The sequence below is a fragment of the Acomys minous genome (assembly GCF_964271855.1).
Source record: "Acomys minous genome assembly, chromosome: 15".
In the NCBI taxonomy this organism is placed as follows: Eukaryota; Metazoa; Chordata; class Mammalia; order Rodentia; family Muridae; genus Acomys; species Acomys minous.
This window is the reverse complement of record NC_140497.1, coordinates 64,193,592-64,200,532: the sequence shown is the minus strand read 5'-3', so window position 1 is coordinate 64,200,532 and position 6,941 is coordinate 64,193,592.

The window sequence follows — 6,941 nt, the reverse complement described above, 5'->3', positions numbered from 1 at the left end:
GTTTTAACTGAATATGTTCACCAGCTTACTGCTTTCTTTATACCTCTTTTCTCTTGTAACTTAAGACTCCTCAATTCCCGTAAAGGGACTTGATAAAATTACTGTCTCAGCTATAATCACTTTCTGCTTCCCAATATAAGTCAAATTCCTTCAATACAACCTGTCTGTTTCAAATTATCTTTCCATCTACTTCATGGCAAAGTTTAGCCTAAAATCTTCCTTATGTCCATCACACTTAAAGTGCAGACCCTTCCTTTGGCTCTCTCCTCTTCCTGCACCATGGCTGGCCTCTCCTCTCTTTTTTTTTAACTGTTTATTGCACCCATAGTATATGAATCATTTAGATTCCAGGGAATCCTGTGAACCTCTCTTGCAGTATTTCTTTCTGTTTGTTCATATCTTCCCATTCCATTACACTTAGAGTAACCAGGATGTCACATCATCTATAAGCAGTGTCCAGCTGGTTTTGTATCTGGTCATTTCATTCTGCCTCACTGAGCCCTTATCTTGAACAGTGATAGAGTTTAAGATAGGCAGTTACGGTACTTTTCACAAATAAAATAGATGTGGTTTGTGTTGCCGCCTCATTCCTATCTGCTTCTAACAGACAGTTTGTTTTCTGAGACCCTGAATAGCCATGAATTTAGTGGTTAATGTGGATCAAAGAAAAGGAAATATTCATGGATTTGATGAATACTCTTGATGCCTTCTTTTTTAGAAACAATACTCAATAGAAATATCACCCTTCCTTTTTAGCATAGAAAATTCAAATCCACAAAACTTTGATATCTTGTATGTCTTTAAAATGAACTAAAAAGATAATTCCTTGTTCTGAAATCACCCATTGACACATATTCCTCAGAAACCCCTTCGGATCTGTATCTTTCTAGATCTTCACCACCTCCCCACCCATCCAATTTCACACCTCCTTTCTCTATTCCTTTAGAAAACAAAGAGGGCAATGAAAAGGCAAACAAACCAGATTAAAATACAGACAGACAGACAAACAGAGAACTATCCGGACACAGAAGATGCCTGAATTTGTCCTCAGTCTTTCAGACAATTAAAAAATTAGCAGTTTCTAATCTAAAACAACTTTGTAGTTGTTTCTTTTGTTCAAAAATACTTACTATGCCTTGGGATTGCTCTACTTGTTCAGTAAATAACCTTGTAAAAAAAATATAAGCAGTTCATTGAACAAAACTCACCCAAGTATTATTATATATCCATTTTCACCTCTGTTTTAAGTTATTGGCCTTGAGGCTACGTACATACAGGTCTGGCTAAATGACCTAATATATTATCTGCTTAACAGTAGAAATCCTGTGTTATTGATGTTAGTATATACCATCATACCAGAAACTAAAATATAATGTGTATTTTATTAGTATAATACAAATATGTTAATAATGTGTGTGTTAGTTCCATAAGAATATCCCCCATAGGTTTATACATATTAATGTTTGGTCATTAGGGAGTGGCGATACTTGAGAGGGACTAGCATGTGTGACCTTGTTGGAGTACGTGTAGTTTTGCTGGAAGAAGTGTGTCACTGGGGTTAGGCTTTGGGGTTTCAAGGGCCCAAACCAGAAACCAGGTCTGCTGCCTGAAGATCTGGAGTTAGAACACTTGGCTCCCTATCCAGCGTCATATTTTCATGCTGCCATATTTTCTGTGATGCTGATAATAGACTAAACCTCTAAAATTGTAAGCAAGTCCCCATAATGCTTTTCCTTAGAAGTGTTTTATATATATATATGGGAGAGAGAGACAGAGAGAGAAAAGGAGACAGGGAAGGAGAAGGAGAGGGAGAGGAAGAGGGAAAGAGAGAGGGAGAGGGAGAAGGAGCTAAGATGTTTTACAGGAAACTCTTGGTCGAATCAGATATCAGTTTTCAACCATTAGTATAAAATAACATATTTGAATCTTAAGGTCAGCATTTAAACTGGCATTATCAGATGGCTTATTCTTTTTGGTCACAACCAAACTTATAAATGCATGTGCAGTCCTTTGCTACTGGATGAAATCTTGTCTGAGGAATGGATGCCAAACTTATGAGATGGTGAAAGCTTGAAAACAGTCTGTCTCATCTAGCAAACTTACAAGATCAGTAAAGGGAGGCAATTGCTAATGCTTCACCACTTTTCTGATTTTTTTCCTGTGACTTTCAATTTTTTCATTGGTCACCAAAAGTGACAGAGCCATATTGAGTATCAGTGGGAAGTAGCTACCTCAAGGCCACTGGAATAAAGACATGTGGAGAAACTTGACAACATTACAATAATCCACCAGTTATTAAAAGACAAATCCCCTCCATCCTGGTGGGTTATACAATGGTTATTTCAAAAGGCACATTGATATAAAATGAAATTCAACAATGAAATCTTTCAATGATCATGGAAAAGAATTATATAATTGTAAGTAAAAAGAAAAAGAACTTTAAAGAGGTTTTATAGAATCTCTTTTTCTAGAGAATTGTTCTTCAAAGGGTTGGATTTTGTCATTAAAATACATGGAAGACACTCATATTCCTGTCTTAACATAGTCCTGCAGTTTGCATAGAATTGTGCATGCTTGTAAGTCTTTGTGTCAGGTCAACTGGCTGGACATTTGGGCTGATGTCTGCAAACTGAGTGATGCTCACTCAAAGTGTACTCCTGAACTGCATGGTGAGGATTTACACCACTATTGCTGACCTGATTATAACAAAGTTAAAACAGGCATTCTTTTAGTACTGATTTGGCATATCAGTCTTTTTGTTCCTTCAGCTTTTTGATGTGTATTCCAGACTCTTTGGGGGAAGGATTTCCATCACTTGATGTATATTTAAGACATCTCAGTCTCTGCCATTAAGGGAGCAAAGTTGCTGTTATATCCAGCTATCTAAACTTCTCTTATACATTCTATTTGTGCCATTTCTCAGAAAAAAATCCTAACCCAGTATGATGTATATTGCTGCATTGATATCTTGATGGTAAAATATAATAGGAAATAAAAACCCATTGTCAGTTAGTTTGAGGTTGCTAATCACGTTTTACAAATCATGCGTATTTACTGATTTTTATTTGCTTAGTTTACAAGTTATAGTGATACGCCTTTTTTTCTATTACAGGTAAAGTTTCAATTTGAATTTTTTTTATTTTATTAATATTAAGTAATATTACTACATGTATGAAATTTTATTTATGTCTTAAAACCTCATCATTTAATGTAACATAGATTTCAAAATGGGTATGAAAGACCCATACCCACGCAGTAGAAAGCCAGCGTGAAATGAACTCAGTCATATTTTTTGAAGATTTTTTTCTCATAATTATTTGTTTTTCTTTTTACCTTACATGTCTTTTTTGGATTTTGTATTTGTATGGGTTTTGTGTGTGTGTGTATCTGTGTCATTTGGTTATCTGTGTACATGTATATTTGTTTTTCATGCTTTCTATTTGTTTTTTCCCCCGTGTTTCTGTTTGTTTTGTGTTTTTCTTTGGTTTGTTTGTGTTTTCATTGGTCTATTTGTTTTCTAGAGAAACAGAGAAAGAAAGTGTGAAATTGGATGCATGGAGAGATGGAGAAAATCTGGGAGGATATGAGGGAGTAGTAACTGTGATCAGGCCATCATACAGTATAAAAATAAATTATTTTCAATACATAAATTTCTAGATAATCACCTATAAAATATTACGAGTCAAAATAGTGTTGTAGAGATTGAGGCAACACCTTGAAAGCTTTTTAACTTACATTCTCATTTCTCTTAAAATTATTCATTAATTTTTTTCTATATCACAATTATAGCTACTCTTATATGACTCTATGACCTTCATTTTTTCCCACAAACCTCTTTTCATGTAATACATGTTACCAACCAGGAAACCATATTTTATTGAACACATCTTATAAAACACTTGGAGAACAATGGAGACATCAATAGGAAGTATAATTAAAACTTCCGTTAGCATAGTGACATGTTGACTTGACAGACTTTGCATACACAACTTTGCTCTTTGTGTGAGTTTGGAACATCTCGGGACAAAATGAAAAGGCAGGATGTGCTTATTCTAGACATGAGAATTTCATAGCACAGCAAGCTTTCAGTGAGTGAGTATGTTGAAGCTACATTATTTTTCTCTTTTGAAATGATGATTACTGAATATCTTGAGAGAAGTTTGATCTGTGAAATAAGAGAAAAAATAGATAATGCTAATGATAACGCTACATCATTGCATTTAGTTACAAAGTAATTTCGTATCTGCTACCTCATTTACAAAGAAGCTCAGGGATAAAACCCAGGGCATCTGAAATGGCCCAATGGTCAAAGTAACATCAATGCACGGATGCACTGAAAAGGAACAGAAAGGGGACCTTTTGCTTTGTGCATAGGATACAGAGGATGTTCATTTGTAGTAGGAACACAAGCCTGACAAACTGCAATAGACAATGGCAAAACCAATCCTAGCAGAGTGTCAAAAGTAAAATAATAGCTCTGTATAGTATTTTCTACCATCTCTATTAACTCAAAACTGCAATAAATACATATAATTCCAACAAATATCAAAAGTGTGTTCTTAGACCTTGTGGTGTCTCAGTAATTTTTTTGAATTTTGTATGATACAACCCTCCCCTAAGATTTATGTAATTAGCAAATAGCCACCTCATATGCATTATCGCCTCCTGATTCACCTAATATATATTTTTGTACTCTACTTACCTTGTAATGAGTACAGGCTGCTGAAGTTTTGCTATTTCTTTTTCAGTACTTGAAGGAATCATGGTTGGGAACAAATTAAATAAGGCCATTAGGGTAAGGCCCCCTTAATGACATTAGTTGCTTTATGAAAAGAAAGCCTGAAGATATCAACCTTGTTCTGTATAATTGTGTGACCTCTTCTTACATCATATGATGAAGGCCTCCACCAGTGCCCAAGCAGGCAGCGGCGCCATGCTGCTGCCGTTCCCAAAGTCAGAACTGTGAGCCGAGTAAACTCCAGTCTTTGTCTCTTGTCTCAGGTACTTGAGTACTATAACAGTAAGCTACAAGTATCTCCAGAGTCATGGTCGCTGTTACCACTTCTGTGGAGGAAAAGATCATTTTTTCGGTCTCTGACACTGCCTAGCACACGAATGATTTTGGAAAACCTGCTCGAAGTCAGAGGTAGACAAAGCAGTGAACCAGAAAAGGAGCCTATAAAACCACATGTTCACCTGGAGTTAGTCCAAGTTTGGATGTCATGCAGTGCTTGAGTAGGTCCTTTCCTAGATGCTTAACCTGCATCCAAAAAGAAGCATTGCTTTACTTCTAATGGGAAGATAAAGCTAAGTATAAAAACAACATATACTTACATCATGAGAATGCTTTTGTAATCTCATTGGTCTCCTCACTTGAACTTTCTCTACTGTTGGCTATACACTGGACTATGATGAAGCAGATGGTTGGGCATTCCTGATTCTGCTACCCAGGGTCCCACCCAAATGAGATAGGGTCATTTATTATTTAAAATGGGAGCAAAAACTGCCACCAGGTGGCACCAAATTGCAGTCAGGCTCAGAGGGATTTACAGGCTGTTAGCTTTCTGCCCAGGGAGAAGCACCCCAGACTTTTTTTTTACATACAAATGTGACCCAGTATTGCTCATAGATGACTTTGAGATTCTACACTGTAATTTCAAATAGAAGGAAGAACCTAAAACTTAGTGTTGGGAGATAAATATGGGATAATTTGATACTGCTTTCTCACTGATGGATAAAGTTCTGTTGTTGCTGAAGCAAGATTAGATTCATAGGCATGGAGAGGCTAGAATCATATCTTTATCATTTTATTTATAAGTAGTGGTAGTCACAAAGCTTTTGCGAAGCAAATAAAGGGTAAGAAGTGATGGATGAGTTTCTTTGTTTATTTTCTAAGTACTGATTGCATGAAAATTGGGCAGTTAATGGTATTATCATTAAGAAAGACTGGAAAATTTGTTATTTTTATTTTTTGGTTTGCTTGGGTTTGTATTGTTGGATATTTACTGAAGTAATATTTGTTTTTCAGTGTGTAAATCACTGTCACTTGTTACTTGCACATAAAAGAGGAGAATGATCCCTAATCTACAGATAATTATTCAAAATTTAAAAATTGGTAACCCACAACACAAATCTTAAATTTCCTTATTTTTGTTGGTGATGTTCGTGGTTATTTTTTTTAATAATAACACATTTTTATTGAAAATTAAAAATAATTCATATTACATCTCATTTTCTATCCCATCCCATGCATCCTCCCATTCCTCCCTCCCTCCCACTTTCACCCCAATCCCCCTTCCCTATGACTGTGGCTGTGGGGGACCTCCTCTCCCTGAATATGGTGCTAGGGTATCAGGTCTTTTCTTGGTAGTCCACTATCCTTCCTCCGAGTGCCATTGGGCCTCCCCAACAAAGGGACATGGCCAAATATGGGGCACCAGAGATCCTGTGAAAGTCAGTCCCCAGTCTCCACTTAGCTGTGGAGAATGTTCTGTCCCTTGGCTAGATCTGGGTAGGGGTTTGATGATGACTGCCCATTTTGTCCATGGTTGGTGCCTTAGATCAAGCAGAACCCCTGGGCTCAGATCTACCCATCATAATGTTCTTCTTGTAGGTTTCTAGGACCCTTTGGGTCCCCTTACTTGCCTATCCCCTATATTTTCCTCATCTAGAGTCTCAATAGGATGTCCTCACCTCTATCCCCGTTTCCCGGTAGGTGCAGACTTTCACGGGACCTGTCCCTTGGGCTAGTGTCCAGTAATAAGTGAGTATATACCATTTGACTCTTTCTGCTTCTGGGTTAGCTCACTCATTATGATCATTTCTAGTTCAATCCATTTGTCCACAAATTTTGGAAAATCCTTGTTTTTAATAGCTGAGTAGTAGTCCATAGTGTATATGTACCACAGTGTCTTTATCCATTCTTCTACTGAGGGACACTT